The sequence below is a fragment of the Papaver somniferum genome, chromosome 2 (assembly GCF_003573695.1).
Source record: "Papaver somniferum cultivar HN1 chromosome 2, ASM357369v1, whole genome shotgun sequence".
Classification (NCBI taxonomy): Eukaryota; Viridiplantae; Streptophyta; class Magnoliopsida; order Ranunculales; family Papaveraceae; genus Papaver; species Papaver somniferum.
This window is the reverse complement of record NC_039359.1, coordinates 21,123,223-21,141,181: the sequence shown is the minus strand read 5'-3', so window position 1 is coordinate 21,141,181 and position 17,959 is coordinate 21,123,223. Positions and strand designations below refer to the sequence as shown.

The window sequence follows — 17,959 nt, the reverse complement described above, 5'->3', positions numbered from 1 at the left end:
CTTCATGCTCGTGTTGAGAAAGGTTTATTTTATGACTCAATAACGAGTTTCTTTGGGTACTCATTTCAACCTTAAACTCGTTCCTTTCTTCCTTGCTATCCATGTTGGTAGGTGGTCTACCCGTCGGTGGTAGCACCATTGGTTCTCCAACGGGTACCATATGGGGGTTAGCGTCTATATTTAAGTTGTACATCAAAACTTGTCGTGCCAAGCCATCCTTTTTTGTGAATTTCTCGATGATTTCTCTTCCAATATCCGTGTCCACAAAGGATTCAAGTGGTTCTTCGGTTGGGGGAGGTCTGAAAGTTAGTTGATTCCAAAACGGATCAATGATTTCAAACGGAATTCCTTGTTAATACTTCGTAATCATGTGACGATACGGAAATCTCAAGGTCGTCATCGTCATACATGAACATACAATTCTCCTTCTTCCCATCTCATTATCCACATAATATTTGTAATCCTTCATCATAGAAATGATTTCCCAGTGAGACACCCTATCGTTTAAATGTCTAATCAACCAATGGTAATCCTTGTGGCTTGTGATGATTTTCATCCTACTCTTTTCCATTTGCGCGGTTATCTTGACAATATCAGCCTTGGTGTATTCATGGATGGCTTGTTATACCGTAACCACACTGTTTTGGCTCACTTGGAGCAAGCTCTTCAAACGTCCATGAGATCCTTTCTCCATACTTGTCGCCCCATTATTGTAATGCATGTGTTGGTAGGTGTAAGCATAGATAAAAATTTTCTTGTACGGATCCGACAATTCCTTCAAACAATAAACCACACATTTCTTGCAATCCTTCTTCCATAGCCCAATAAAACTCTCCAAATAAGATTAGAACTCAGCCATGGATATTGAGTATACCACTAAATCCCAATGATATTGAAAAGCCTTCCATAGTAATCCATTCGCTTCATACTCTGTTTTGCTTTTTTTTCTTCTCCCTTTCTCGTTGTTTCGGAGTTAGTTTTTGAAGACGCTCATTTTCGGCCTTTTCACGAGCGGTACCTTTTTGTGGCTTTGGATTTTGGATATGACCAATTACTTCTAATTTTGCATTGTATGTGCCACGTGCAAAGAAAATGCTTAGCGTCCGGAAAGACCACTCCTATGGCATTCATTAGTGCTTGGTCCTTATCCGTTACTATGATTCTCGGAATTTGATCTCCACGGTATATATCCTTCAAGGTCTCTAGCATCCAAGTAAAACTCACATCATTCTCACGATCCATAAACCCCCATGCTACCGTGAAAGTTTGCTTGTCGGAAGTCTGGTAAGAAATGTTTAACAACGACATGTTGTACTTGTTGGTCTTGTACCTACAATCTATTAACAAAACTTGATAGAAGCATTGGGCCAACTTGATCATCTCCGGATGCGCCAAGAAAAAACGAGTCACTTTGCCTTCCAATACATGCTTCCTCATTGTGTATCCATGTTGATCGGCTAACTACTGAGATTGTTCCATAACCGCTCTACCATCACATTCCCTCTTCCTAAAGGCTGCTCTTGCCGCGTAAATTTGCCTCAAAGTGGATAAATTATTCTTATCCTCCTCCTTAATCTTCCTAAGGATGTCACTTGGTTTACACGCTTTCATCGACCTTACCGTTTCCAATTGATGTGGTTTCAACCCACAAACGGCCACGTGTCCACTAAGAGATTCCGGATCATCATGATTATGACAACCATTAATCACTTTATGGAGCTTGTATACCTTACCACTGGGTCCATTGGGTCTATTATCTATACCTTACCACAGGCAACCAAACTTATTTGATTTAGTAATGTATTCCCTGGTCGTCTTCTTCACATATGGTCTATTTTTTACCCAGTGACTTTCTTGCATTCTACCTCTCTCACAAACAAGTCCCAAACAATCATAACTTGAATGACGACCTAAAACTATTGCGCATTTCATCTGTATGATCTTGTTTGTAAACCATTGCTTTGCATCTTTTCTTTCTTTCCATTCCAAATCGGTGAAATAATGGGCAGAGGTATCAAGACCCAGCAGAGATACGTGTTTGGGCTGATCTTCGTCGAACGCCGCAACAATCTACAACATATATCGACAAGTTGAGGATTTAGAATCGGTTTATGTGTTACAGTCGAGACAACAGATTGTGAGTAATCAGATTATTTGAGCAATTATAAAGTCCGATTAAAGACTTGAAGATTTCAGATAAAAATTCCCAAATTTCACAGTCGGTTCACGTTGCATAACATGTAATCCGATTTTCGTCTTCTTTTTTCCCGAGACATTTCGTCTTCACAGTCGGATTACATATATAAGTAAACGAACCGATTGTGAACTTCGTGTATTTACTGGAACATCCAAATGAAGGAGTCGACATATGTACATCACAAAAAAAAACCGATTTTGGTCACGTATCCATCGCGCCAAAAATTTACTACAATCGGATTATATGGTGATGAACAACAACCGATTATGGTACCTAATTTGTGGATTTTACCCAGAATCGGTTTATGTGGTGATATCGAATAAACCGATTCTGGGATTTTTTTTAAATTTTTTTCCCCTTTTTGGGCGATCTAGACGTGCAAATACATGTTTGTAGATCGTTACAACTCACACCTGTCTATTTGAAACATTATCACCTTTTTCTTCGCGAGGATATTGTTCTTGTGCTTGAATAATATCCTCATGCATTCTTTGGTTGACATGCTCTTTTTCATTTAACAAATTATCCAATTCGGTAGGATCGAAATCAAGATTATCTGATGCACCTACTTCTTCATCACTAATAGAGTTTTCATCGTCTCTTCATCGTCACTATAAAGTTTCATTTTTGTTAAGAAAATCACAAACCCTGGTTTTTTTCTTTTTCCCCTCTGCTTCTTCTTTCCCTCCAAACCTTAAAAGATGAAATGAATTTCTACTCTAACCTGACACTATAATCAAACTCAAATACTAATTAATTTAGCTTAACACTAACTTAATTAATCATCACTAATGAATAAAGGCATATTAAGCATTAACATAAATAGATGAATAAGGGGTTTCTAGACTTTTTTTTTTTTATCATATGCCACAAATAATCACCCTAGCCCCGAATTAACCAGGTTTCTTTTGATTCTGAGTTACAGATTAGATTTTCAGACGAAAGGATAACTTAGCTATTTCCTATCACTAGGATAGCCCTTATCTCTGTGCAATGGATTGATGGATGGTCAACACCAAAAACAAATAAAAATAAAATGAATATGTCCATCATAAAGTGATTCCTCCTCTCTTTTTTCACCTGTATACTGTATAAAGTAACAAGTTCACCGACACAAACACAACAATTATGGGTTATCTTCTTTTTCTTTCTCGTCTTCTTTACTTTAGGGTTTGTGCGAGTGTTAGGGTTAGGAGAAATAATGGGAAAGTTAGGGCAGAATAGAGTGGGAACCAAGATGGAGATAGAAGAAGGATGGGAAATCGTTGAGAAGGAGATCTCAAAGCTCATTAATCTTCTTGAAGGAGTTCCTGATGAATCACCAAGGTACGATTTGATTTACTCAGCAATTTACAATATGTGCCAAGGGAAATTGGTCGATGATAATAATCCCTATGATGCATATAAAGAGCTTTACACAAGATATAAAGGTGTTTATAATAAATACTTGAATTCTAAAGTTTTACCATCTATTCTAAATAAGCATGATGATGACGATGTATTTATGTTGCAAGAACTCGTTAAGAGGTGGGCAACTCACAAGGTCATGGTAACTAAGCTTGTTCGGTATTTCAATTATATGGATCGCCATTATACTAGTCTAATAGGACTTCCTTCGCTGAAAGATGTTGGGTTTGATTGCTTTCGCAAAATTGTGTATGAGAAGATGAAAGTGAATGTTAAAGATGTTGTTATTGCATTGGTTAATATAGAACGCGAGGGAAATGAAATCGATTGGCGTTTGGTCAAAGATGTTGTGGACATTTTCGTAGAAATTGGGAATGGTAAGTTGGATTGTTATGTCAATGATCTCGAAACTGCGGTTTTAACTGACTTGGTCGATTACTATACTGGGAAAGGTTTTGATGAGATTACGCCTATAGAGTGTTTGCAAATGGAAAAGGATAGGGTGTCTCATTATTTGCACCCGAGTTCAAAGGAGAAGTTGTTTCCCAAGGAAGCTCAAGTGTTGCCTGAAAGAACCGAACATGGTCATAGAAAGAAAATTAGATTTTCCCAGTGGGTTCATGAAAAGAATATGCTACTTTCCCAACAGGGTCATGACAAGATAATGTGATGGATTTAAGCGGTCTCCGAAGGATGCACTGGACCCTTTGCTACTTTCCCAACTGGCTCGATAACTGACCTTGGAATTTCCAGTAAAATGCCTCTTCTTAGAACCTTCTCTAACACCATCCTCACCAAGTACCACCACATTATGTAGTCCTTTCGGTTATTCAGACTAGCAAAATCAAATACTTGAGCCTGGGCCCCATCTGTCACACTTTCTTGAGAATAATCTTCTTTCTACCGCGGGGTTGTCTATATTCCTTTTGCTTAACAAGACTAGTTACCCATACACTTACCCCTTTATTTGTCCCCTCATTTTCTTCCTGAAACCTTAGGAAGTGATCGACCTATATTAGACAAGCCCGATTCAGCAGAAGATTTTCGAAGCACCTGTTTCTCTTGAACAACTGAGGACACTTTTTTGCTTGAGGATTGCTTCGCTGATGACAGTAGTGCTCGTCTTTCTGCCTGCCTTCCTCTTCCATCACCATAACGACTTCTCTTCAACTCGTCCATCTCAGTAACAGTTAGCTTGTGTCCAAGTTCTTTTGCCTCAAAATGAAACGTCGCTACCGTTCCATCCAAAGAAGAAGCAAAAAGAGTGTGTCCATCAGGACTTCTGTTTCAGGTACAATTCAAATTAGTTGTTAGTATGGAGGAGAATTGATCTATTTAGCTAATGTGGCGGGTACAGGAGTCCTTACCAAGATAGATCATCAGAGAAAAGATGTTTCGCCACAAACAAAGGACGAGTGCTTGCAGTTGTTGATACAGTTATAGTTCAATCCTGACTTCCAATGGCAATTACTTTGTACGGCTGCGAGTGTTTGGCTGTATTCTTGGAGGAGCTGTTGGCCCATCCAAAAGCACAGCTTTTACATCCTGGCCGGGCGAGAAATTTTTCCCGAACATCAAAAGGTTGAACTTTACCACAATAATGGGGGCATTGTGTCCTAAATCAAAAGTAGCAGTCCGTTCCTCTCTTTCTAATACAGGTGCAGAGGGGCTAGGCTTCTGAAAACCATGACGAGCAATGGCCACAGGCGACCAACAAAGCCACCTAAAGAAGGTCGATCCCAGCTGAAAAAATAGGTACTCATTAGTAATTACACAAGGAAAACAAGACTGAAGTCCAAATACACACACAGAGCAAAGGAGTTCCAGCATACTGATTTTGGCCAGTAGCCATCCGTTTTGTGGGGTAGACTCCACTCACTTGTTCGCCAAACAATAACAGTATTGTCATCTGGTTGACTTGCTATGCATGACCCTATGTGATCCCAAGCAACCCCTTTAACCAGTCTAGAGTGGCCTCTCCTCAGGACAGCAGTACAGATAGCATTACTCATATTCCAAGTGTGGATTAGTCTTGTCCGAACTACCACTGGATAATATTGTATCATCGGGAGACCAATTAAGATCCACCTACTTCAGGCAGAAAAAGAAGAAAAAAAAGAAAAGAAAAACAGAACTCTCTTAGCCTAGGTAGCAGACGGTAAAAATGTAGAATGATGATATATAGAGAACAAATGAGTAAAAAAGTGTATAGAACCATTATGCTGCTGTAGTTTATGTTCCTCCATTTCAATGAAATTATGAGGCTTTCCTTCACTAAGGACCACCTTATTTATCTTTGTCAGCTTTATAAGCGCGACATTTTATTTTTAGCTGAGGCAAAATCCCCTTTGTCTGGATTGGATTTCTTTTTTGGTTTTAGATCGCATTTTTATGGCTGGTTTCGTGCCTTCGGTGGGAGTAACAACAGGGTTAGCGATAGAATGGCACAGTAATATAGAAATGAACCTAATCTCATCAATGTGAGTCATTTCGAAACAAAATTAGGTGATAAAGAAATTTTGGTTACTTGTGTATACGGTGCAGTTGAGGCCGATGAAAAATTTGAGCAATGACCCTCCATCTCTAACTTAGCACAATAGGTCAATAAACCGTGGCTTTAGATAGGAGATCTAAATGTTAATCTAGATGCGGATGAAAAACAAGGTGGAACAAATCAAGTTCAGGCAGCAAACACATATATGGAATCGTTGGGACTACAAGATGCGGGATACGAAGGCGAAAGAATTGACAAAGAGGAGATGCAAATGTATGCGAAAGAATTGACAAAGCACTAATCTTCTTTAATGGATTCAGAATTTCCCAAACACAAAGAGAAGCCACTTACCTAGAGTAGGATTAGATCACACTCCTCTACTATTAGACTCCAAACCAGAAAAGCAAAAAAAAATACAAAAACCATTCAGGTGCATTAGATTTTCCCTTCATACCCTATGTTATTCACGGTAGTTGTTGTTTTTTTGGGAATTTCACTCCAATTACTGCTCGATATAAATTTTTCATCAAACCTCCAAATTCTCTTCTCAGATATGGCACACTAGAATTCTAATGATTTTGAGAATATTCACAAAAATATAAAATCCCTAAATAATAGAATAGAGAGTCTACATAGAGCCGAATATTGTTGCCAATATAGATAAAATAAAAAATCGCCGAGCAGAATTAGGAAAGTGGTACGAGATTAAAGATGATTAATATCATCAAATCTCAAAGGATAAATTCTTTAAAGAATATGGCCAGAATACTGAATATTTTCACCCTTCAACATCGAATAGAAAAAGAATTAATGTTATTCATTCCCTTCGAGAACCCTCTGGCCTATGGCTACTGATATATCAATTCCCTTATAGTGAATCATTTCTCTCAGATAGGCGCCTCACAAATCAACAACTTTAATGGGGAACTATCAAATATAATTGATCCTTGTACATCCGATGCTGAAAAATTATCTCTCTTTAAAATCCCTTCAAAAGAAGAAATCTGTAATACAATTTCTAACATGAATCAGTGGAGAGATCCGGTCCAGACGGATTACAACCAGAATTCGTTAAAGTTATCTGAGAGATTTTGGGCCCAGATATCGTATTCTCAGTTCAAGATTTTTTAAATCTGGAAAACTGAATCCAGAATGTAACTACTCCTCCATAACGCTTATTCGAAAAATAGCCACTCCCCAAACTCCAGCTGATTTCCGGCCAATTAGCTTAAGTAATACAATCTGTAAGATTATATCCAAGATACTAACAAACAGATAAAACCTATCCTAAATAAATCAATGTCTCCTAATTAAACGTCTTTTCTACCGGGGAGATAAATTACCGATAACATTATCATAGCTCATGAACTCCTTCACTCAGTGAAAATCTCTAAAACTAAAAATGGACATTTAACACTAAAATTAGACCTCTCAAAAGCCTTTGACAGGGTAGAGTAGACTTTCATTCAAACGATGCTAAATTCCTTTGACTTTAATAATTTTTGGATGAATCTTATCATGCAATGTATGTCGACAACCTCCTTCTCCATCCTCCTCAATGGTTCCCCATGTCCGAAATTCACCACCTCGAAAGTTCTAAGACAAGACGATCCGCTTTCTCCTAACTTTTTTTTCATCTGCATGGAAATTTTATCTAGGCTTCTAGAGAAAGCGCCCGTGGATCAAAAAATTCGGAGCTCAAAGTTAATAAGAATGCCCGAACATTTGTCACATTTTCTTTGTAGATGATTGGTTCTTATTCACAAAAGAATATTTTTGAGAAGCAAAAAATCTATTAGATAATATATCAAGATTTGGTGACATCACATGAAAAAATGGTTAATCTTAAAAAATCTGGGATTTACTTCAGTCCGAGCATTCATCCAAAATATAGAAAAATCATAACAATTTTTTTAAAATCCTTCTTGATAAAAAAAAACGATAGATATCTTGGAACTCCTCTCTTTATCGACAAGCCTAAGAAAAAAAGTTTTGAACCCTCCTCCAAAAATATTATGTTACTCTGCAAGGTTGGAAATCAAAACTAATTTCACAAGCTGGTCGAACAGTATAGTCAAATCTCCGAGCATTCCCAACTTACCAAATACAAGTTTTTGCTCTCCCTACAAAAATCCTAGATCAAGTGTACCGTATCCAAAGAGACTTCTGGTGGAACTAAGAAAACTCCCAAGGTAAAAGAGGATACATAAAATCTTGGGACAGCATTTGCAAGCCTATATATCAAAGAAGCATAGGAATTAAAAACCTACACCAAATTAATATAACTCTTCTCACAACGCTCGCCAGTAGACTAATCTCAGATCATGATCAACTATGGTCGGACTTGTAAAAGCTAAATATTTCCAAGTTCCCAAACTATAGAATGTTCTAGATCCTCTAATTTATTCCGGATCTGGGCGAGTATCCAAAAAGGTTTAAACCTGTTGATGGGGAAAAAAATTTTGCTGGTTTTTCAGGGAATTGAAGAGACGAGCGTGTTGTCGAGACTCCTCAACCGAGCAAACTGTTCAACCTCACACAGATGCACTGCAAATGGAGTGCATAGATTCGAGAGATCAATCTGTAGGACTCCGGCCTAAACCAAGTCAATGGCCGTTCTAGCGTCAATTTGGTCACAAAGAGGGATATGGGTTGATCTACAGGAGGGAAGCAGAGAATTGTGCGGGATCAGTGATGATCAAGGATTGTGGATGTGTTGAAGGATTCTGCAACAATGGTGAACTGCTGAAGTTTTGAATAAGTTCTGATAGATTGATGAATTCCTGAGAGTGTTGACTCGGGAAATTCTGTGTTAGACGGATGTCGTTGTCCTTCAATCATGGATTCAGAGACTTATTTATATTGTCAGAATAGTAAACACCTTGATCCCTGTAAGTGTGGCGGTTTCTTGAGTGAAAGAGTGGGAAATCGTGGTGAATCCAGTTCCAGGTCGTGCAGAGACTTGGTTAACCGTCCACCCACTACTTTGCTAACTCCTTCAACCGTTTGCACAACTTACTCACATTTCTCATCGTGGGTGAATCCACGTGACGTAGGCCACCAGACCAAAACCCTAATTTGTATCCCCCCATGTGACGTGATTATGTCTCACGAAACGTGGAGTCTGCATGAGAGAAGTGTATTTAATTAGTGAATTTTTGACTGTTTAGACAATGAGCCTAGGTTTTTGTTGAATTGATCATGAATGACAAATGCTCAGTGATTCAGGGATCGAACATGTCTGTTGAGACGTAGTTCTTTGAATGATGTTGACATTGCGCGTATTAGCAAAGATTGTAAATTCGAAGGTGAATTACTGAATATTGATAGTTGGATCAATATTCAAGCAACTGAGCAAGTATTGCTCAATTCAACAAATCACTGAATATTGATAGTTGGATCAATATTCGATCAACTTAGCAAGTATTGCTCGATGAATTACTGATAAATTATTGAACATTGATAGTTGGATCAATATTCGAGCAACTGAGCAAGTATTGCTTAATTCGACGAATTATTTATTGGTCACGTGACCCAATAAAATATTAATTAAAATATTGGTAGACCACCGAACATTATATAATTAATCCGGATGTTGATTGCTGAATCATCATAAATTTTTTAGTGTTTGAATTTTGCTCAGAATGATGATTTGTGGAGCGTTTATTCAAAACCCTAATTTTTGATCAATTGTTTATCAATTGATGAATCGCTGAAAAATAGGTCATGATAGAGGACCGACCACATGGGATGATGGACGTCCATGTGGCGCCCAAATGCTCGAGTGAGCATGCACTTGGTCCTTAGTTGGCCAGTTGGTGAAAGAATGATGATTTAAATGCCGATTTCATCATTTATTGAAAAGTGCTCGATTGAGCATTAGGTGATAAAACCTAATTATGGAAAAGTAAGGGACCAACCAAGAGGTCATGAGACCGGCCCTTAGTGGTTGTGGGACCATCTGATGGTCATTTGAGCAAACTCCAGGTTGGATGGAAAGAGTTTGGACCCAGTATGAGCGATTGCGCAAATTAGGTCAAAATTATGAAAACGTGTGGGACCGGCTCGTTGAAAGCCTTAGAGCTTCCCTTGGTCGGTCAAGGGAGCATGCCCGTGTCACCATAATGTCCATATCTCAGTCCTGAGAGTTTCATCATTTTCTGATGTGCGTTTGAGAATATTTTGAATATTCAGAAGACTTCGATCTTTGACTGAAATTCTTGATTTTGCTCGAATGAGCAAGTAGAACTTTGCTCGTTTGATCATAATTTGGAAAATATTAAAACAATAATATTTTAATATTAGAAGTGAGTAGCCTAGTCGGTCATGTGACCATTTGACTTTTTGGCTTTTTCATGGTTTAAGCAATATTTGAGAAAATATGAAGAAATCACGATTTTTGCTCAAACTGAGGAGTTTCATGAGATGAGAGAACTAACAATTATGAAAGACTAGGTACTGTAAGGTGTGGGATCGAACATTGCTAGGGCATGGCCGACCGACCAGGTATCCCGGTCCCGCAACACCTGTCCCTATTTTTATTGTTTTTGTGAAACCGTGAAAATATGGAGAAACCATGAGTTTTGCTCAAACAAGGAAAGTTGCTAGAATTAAGGAGTTTTCATGTGCTCATGAAAATAATAAATAAGAAAAATAATAGAAGAGGCACGGGGACCGGCCACGGCTAGGGCATGACCGGCCGGCGGGCCCGGTCCCTGGGCGCCTCTTTATTATTTTAATATTATTATTTTCTCTTTCCTTTTTTGAGTAGGATTCCTCGTTTGTCCATATTTTCGAATGCTCGTTCGTGCATTTGGGTGCTCATTCGTGTATCATTGTTGGGTATACTTGCACCATTTTCTTGGGGCTTACTCAGTGATAATCCAGCTGCCCGATTGTCGAGTATTTATTACTAATTCATGAAATTTAGTAGAGAATGATTCATGAAACCGAGTAATAAAGGTGAGTAGTTATTTATTATTAATCCATAAGATCAGCCGTGGATTCGATTACAGATTCGGAATAATAAAATGAGCATTACCAACCTATAGGATCATGGATTCGACTACATATAGAAGTAATAGAATTGTTTATTACCATTTCATGAGATCAGCTGTGGATTCGGTTATAAATTCAGAGTAATGAGATTATCTATTACCATTCCAGGAGATCAGCCGTGGATTCGGTCATGAAATCGGAATAATGAGGTAAAATAAATTATCTTCTAGGAATTCAGTGGTGAATGTCACGGTAGAATTAATCTGTTGCAGATGGAATATTAGCCATTTAAAGCGTCATACCCATTCTGAAAGGTGCATAGTCAGGGAACAGTGAGTGTCACCGACGTCCTGAATGCGTTTTGCCCTCTCAACAATTATGTATGGAAAACTGCCTGAATCTACATACTCAGGGAACAACGAGTGTCACCGACGTCCTGAAGGCGTTTTGCCCTCTCAACAATTATGTATGGAGGACCGCCGATCATTCTTCTATGTAAAGTGGTCATGATGAAATGCACAACATTGAACGCTCAGCTAGTGAAGGCTTTTCGAGAATCATATTCATCATGGCTCTGAGAGGAACTCGATCAGAGATCGTGAAACGGTTCACGGATCGAAAAATATGAATCGTCACATGCGTTCCTGAAGCCGGGTCAGAAACATGCCGTATCATGATTTTACAATTTTGATCTTTTTTGAAAATCCACCATCAACATTAAGTCCCCTGCTTAGTGAGGGACAGTCATGTTCCGCAGTAAGCATTAGATGGTGATTTTCAGTCAACGAAATTAGTGATTGAACTCGGTCGTACAAAGGTATTATCAGAATTCTCGATTTGCTCCAATAGTGTCATGTACGAGCAAATACTCAGGCAAGGACCCTGATAGCAAGATAGAGTGTCATCTCGTGAGCACGCATAGATGAAGCATCGCTGATTTGGTTGGTCAAAAGTCCAATTTTGGTCGGTTTAGTATTTACGGGCCCGAGCCCAAAAAAGGGAACCCATGTTTTATCAGGTTTTGGAAATAAAATTAATATAAAAAGGAAGAAACCCCTTTTTTTTTTGATTGACCGACCATCTCTTCCTCACCCTCTCACGCTCGAGCAAATCAGGAGGAAAAAAAATATTTTTTCGCCGGAGCCGACCGTCGCCATCACCGTCCGACGGAATTCCGGCCAACTCCGGCCGTTTTTAGGTAAGCGGATTTCTTTTTTTTATGATGTGAATTCAAGAGTTTTCCGTGAGTTGTTCAAAACAAAATTTCATATGTATGCATGAAGATGTAGGTTTCATGAAAGTTGTTTTTAGAAAACGTGTATATACCCGTTCGTTCGTTAGTTTAAGAAACAAGCAAAGATCCCCAATATGAAAGAGATACATAAATTCTTGAATAGACATGGTCTAGTTGCAGTAGAGAAAATTTTGTTTATGAGTTTTCATGAAAATCTAATTTTTTTCAAAGCATGAACTTTCACGAATACTTTTAGGAACATAGGTTCGTTCGTAGTAGAAATAATAAATAATGACCCTTAGAGTTAAAGGAATTTTGAAAAGACTTGTAGTTCATGATAAAATTTATTTGTGAATTTTCAAAATTTTATTTGGAATATGTGGACCCTTGCAAAAATAGAAAAGACTCTCGTTTCATAGACGAATGCTCGTTTGAGCAAAATAAATTTTTTTATTAACTCACGTAAAAAAAAATAAAAAATCACACATGAGTTTTTTTTTTTTGATAAAAAATCAAATAGCAATTTTTGAGTGATTTTTAGTGATAAACAATTATATTTTATGATTTTATGATGTGTGTTTGCGGCATAAAATCATGGAACGTTCACATGAAGAGTTTATGTGAATTGTTCATAGTTTTGTGAAAATTCAGTGTTGACTCTTGAATGATAGGTTTTTTGCTCACTTTTACAGGTTTGAAGGAGTAAGCAAGTTTTCAGAGTTTTATGCTCTTATCACTAAGTTCGTGAAACTGTAAAAAGGTAAGAGTTGAGGATTACCATTTTTGTAGACGCTGATGTGAGCATCATAATTATTCATCTGATTTAATTCCATTGTGTTGACAAAATTCGTGTATGGATGTCACAACAACTTTGCAAAGACGATTTGGTAGCGCTTCTGAAGATGATGTTTCTAGAGAGGAAACTCCCAGAGAGGATGTTTCTACAGACGCGTCTTCCAGGAATGATGATTCCTCCAGAAATGATGATTCTGAGACTTCTCAGGAGAAAGAGGAAACCCCCAAAACTAAGATCATCCCAAATGCTGAGGACAAATTCTTTGTGTATCTGTATAGGCCCGAAAAACGTCCCTTAGGTTCCTCGTTTCGGCTGCTTATAAATCCTAGGAGCACTACTCAGAACGAATTGGTATCTTCTCCAGCAATAACTCGGTTCTGTTTGCAAGGGAAATACTGTTTGGCTTCACATGTGGAGCTCAAACTTTCTCGGAAGCCTCTGACACATCTCCCTGGATGGGCAAGACACATGCTGGGTCATAGCCGTGTAAGGACCATGTAGGATCATGCACAGGTGACACGAGCTATTCAAGTTGCTGGGAATTTAATCATTAATCATGATATACCAGGTATCGTGGATTTACTTTCTCGTTGGTGCATTCCTACTCATACTTTCATATGCAGATGGAGAGAATTCACCGTTACTTTGGAAGATGTAGTTGCTTTGTTGCATCTTCCAGTCACTGGCAATTTTTCTGAAGAGCTCTCAGCAGAAGAAAAGGTGATATCTGGCGTATTGAAAGCTAAAATGCACAAATTCAACGAGTCTCCCAAAATTTGCTATGCTCAATGGTTGAGATACTGGTGGCCGAGAGATGGAGTTCCTGAAGAATCTGTTGATGGTACCTTAACCATTGTTGCTTTCTTATGCTTGTGGCTCTCTAGAACGTTCTTGAAGACAATGGATATTTGTTGAAGCCATTTGTGATTCCTTTCGCCATAAAGATGGCCAAAGGTGAGAAACTTCCCATTGGTAGTCTATTTTTGGGTTCACTGTTTGCCAATTTAGACTCCTTAGTTATAGACTCCAGCGTCTCCAACGGCTTCATGAAAGTCGAAACATATGCTAATACTATGTTCCTCCAAGCTTTGATGTGGGAGCATCTTGAGAGTTATGCTCCAATTCCTCGTAGCGTCTTGCAAGGACCCAATGTTGATACTCGCCATGCTTTCCTCGAGAAAAATAATTCCAGGATTATGCGTTGGTCTACAAAGAATCCACAATACAAGATATGCCTCACTGACATTTTAGACATCGAATCCGAGTTCGACTTTCGCCCCTGGGTGTCGGTCCCTCCTCTTTTCTCACAATTGATCACTTTCAATACTGCTGAAGAAAATGTATTGTTGAGAACTGGTGCTGACCTGAATTACGAAGAGAGATCTTTTATATTGAGTTGCACTCCTGGTTACTTACTATCAGTAATGCATGGAGAATTCCAGGTAGAAGAATATAACATCGATAGAGCAGCTCGACAAATGGGTGTCGACCAGTGTGTTCCGGATCATCGAATGAACAAGCCATCAGTTGATCATCTGAAGGCTCACTTAGATTGCACACGTGTGGAAGGAAATGATTATTTATTTCCATGCTTTGACCGAGCTACCTACGTAACTCCGGGTTACATAGACTTCTGGCGTCAACAGCTTGAGCGCTTGTATAAGTTCGCGATGGATGTCAAGTCTTCGGTACGAGAGTTTCCTTCCCCTGACATGATTTCTGATCGACCAAGATTGAAATACCTTTCCCGTGGTGATGATAAGCACGTAAATGCTATATTCTATATCCATATTTATATTAGTTAGAACTCGGTATTTTAGCTAATAACATTTTTTTAGTGCTTTTATAGAAAGTACAAGTGAATTGGATCATCCAAAGATAAATAACTGAAATAAAATAGGAGCTAAATAGCTTTGCGGCAAGAATTACCAAAGTGCTATCAGAATCAGACAGAAAGAGCTTACTAATTCACGTCCAGAAACATGAAAGCACTGGTGGGGTTATATACATTAGTGGGCTAAAGATTCCCAATGTTTGGCAAGCACCTGACGTGCACTACAAATTGTGAGACAATATCTCGAGCAGCATTCGTCATCGGTCTTAGATTTTAAGCAGCAAGATGGAGATTTCCATTGCTGCAACAACAAGAAATGACCGGGAGATATTGAAGACTTTACTGCCGAGGGAATATGTGATGCTGATTGAAGGTATTATAAGGCATGAGAACAGATGGGTTTTGAGAAGAATAAGAAAGCTTGAAGTGGACTTGAATGGCAGCAATGGTTCCTCTCTAACATGTACTAGTGGTGTGTGCTTCCTTATGTCCTAAAACAGCTGACTACGATGGATTTATGGTGCAATATATTGGCTCAACATCAGACGGGAGATTTGCAGGCAGTGATAATTTCTAGATATGAACTGAGTTCGTCGCTGGGTTTACATTGAAAGCTCGTGAGAAATCGAGAGAAGTGGAAGTGAAGGTGAGTGTTATTGTTGGTGCTGGTTTGTTGGTCATCAGCTGGTTGCAGCTGCTATCAAATGGAGACACAAATGAAGACGAGATCGAGCTGTAATACTAATTGCTAGTAATACAAAGTTACAAAGTTCATGGAAATGAATCGAGAAGAGCACATAACTAATGTTACTGCCATTTGAGTAAGAATTAAGGGGGCGAAGCAAATGCCGCTGGTGGTCAATGGATGGGAGTTGCGCGAGGCTGAAAAGCTTGAGTTGGTGCAGTCAGCAATGGTGCTAGTGGTGATCGGATTCCGGCCAAAGATATTGAAATCTGTAACGATGGCTGGTTGGGTCCTGTATCGGATTTTGCATCGAGAAGAATATTTAGCAGCAGCGTCGATGGAAATCCCGAGAGTTTTTTGTCGTGTTTGGATCGAACTGGTGTTGTGTGGATTAGTTGGTTGAGCTATGCAACCAGCTGTGGTCGAGTTTTAGAAGGACTGAAGATAGAAAAGATTGGTGTCGTGTGGTGCTGTTCGTTTGAGTCAGCTGATGCTGTAGCCAGGATCGATGGTCAGAGAATAAGAAAGGTGTTGTGGTCGGATATAGAAAGGAATGGTGGGTTGAGTCTCGGTGAGGTTTTGGATTGGGCCGTTGGCTTGTTGGTCCTAGTCCGAATTACAGCAGCTTATAAGAATCGAGAAGAAGAAAAACAAAAGGGGAGGACAGGCTGCGGCTGCAGAGGGTCTACGACAGGAAACCAAAACTAGGGTTTGCCGTTTGTGTTACCCATTTTCATTTTGATTAGCTATTGATTTAGATTTGTTTATGGTTTTAGGGAAAGTCATGTCGAGCTAATCATGTTATGGTGAAAGGATTAACTTGTAGGTTGAATTATATGTATTTTTGAATAAAGGTTTTCTACTATTGAAATTAATGCTAATGTTTTGTCTCTCTATCAATGTTTTATCTTCTAGCTACATTTTTCATGTTCTACGCCATGTATAGTCCATAATTAGATTAGTAGAAGAACTCATTGAACCTTAACGATAATTGATTTATGAATATTCCTTGACTCTTCATGTCATGTATGATAAGTGCTTAGAAGTTCTACTTTAAGGTGAGAATAAACAATTATTGTCAACGATTCTTTAACGAAATATCTTCCATGTATGAGTAGCTAGGTTTGCAATTCTACATGAGTAAAATTGAGATCTTTTGTGATTGAATGCAAGTAACTCACCTACAACGGATTCCCGGATCCTTAACATTATCACATCTTTGGTTACATATTCCATTACTTGTTTTCATAATCTTCGTCACCAATTCATAATTCTGTGAAATATATAATTTGATTGTTTGATTCGATATTAGCCAGTAGTAGTATTTTCACACTCCTCATGGAAACGACATGTACTTGCCATTGTTCTACTAGCTAGACACTGTGCACTTGCAGTATTTTATTGTAGGTTTTTCAGCCTACCAAGTTTTTGGCGCCGCCGACGCGGATTTGTTTTTAGGCTAGAGTTTTCAGATTTTTTTTTAGGTTTTTATTTGTTTTTCATTTTTATTTTATTTGTTCTTCTTTACGTTTCTGGGTTTTTGTCTTTTCCTTACAGATTTTGGAATTTGGAGCGAAAGAAAAATTTTCCAAAGCTTTTGGTGAATACTTAAATATTTGGAGTAAAAGCAAAGCGAAAGGAGTGAAAGAAAAGGAAAATAAAAATTAATTAAAAAAAAGAGAGAGAGAGGCAATATTTTTTTTATTTTTCTTTTAGAATTTCTTTTAGATTATCTTTTTCTTTTGGACTTTATTTTCGGACTGTGGACTTTGGACTTTGGGACTTTATTTTTTTTTAAAACCCTAAGAAAGGGTAGTTTAAATATAAACTGTTTGCAGAGAAGGACGGCGATTACGATATCGCCTCGGCCCCTCGGGTTCGTACATGACATAGGAGTCGTGGCCCGAGTCGACTTCAGCGGTTCATCCCCTGTCTGGTACGGGAGGTAAGTTTGTCGAAACACTCGCGAATCTCCTATCAGCGAGTTACTATATTCCTTCGTTTGCATATATGCTGAGGATTTGAAAACGGCTGCTTTAATTTCCTAGTAAAGGGCAAGGACTGGCCATACAAGATAAGGGTTCAGATTTCATCACTGTTCCCTTCTTGCCCGCCTTAGGAAACGAAACCAAACGCGAACCTAAGCCTAAAATTTGACTAGAACGAGACCTATAGGGTAACGAACTTAATAGGAAAGTCATTCGAAAAATATTGGTTACTCTTTTAAGCATGCTTCAAAGTTCATGATGGTTTCTGCGAGTTGAATATGCCACCTTGTAATGCCGGTGAGGCCTTGGGTATCAAAGCCCATTGA

General features: G+C 38.6%; 1 pseudogene; it reads right to left on the bottom strand.

The window, feature by feature from the left end:
- Window positions 1-4,238: 4,238 nt before the first annotated feature.
- On the bottom strand, window positions 4,239-5,616 carry LOC113350724 (annotated as a pseudogene).
- Between the last annotated feature and the right edge of the window lie 12,343 nt (window positions 5,617-17,959).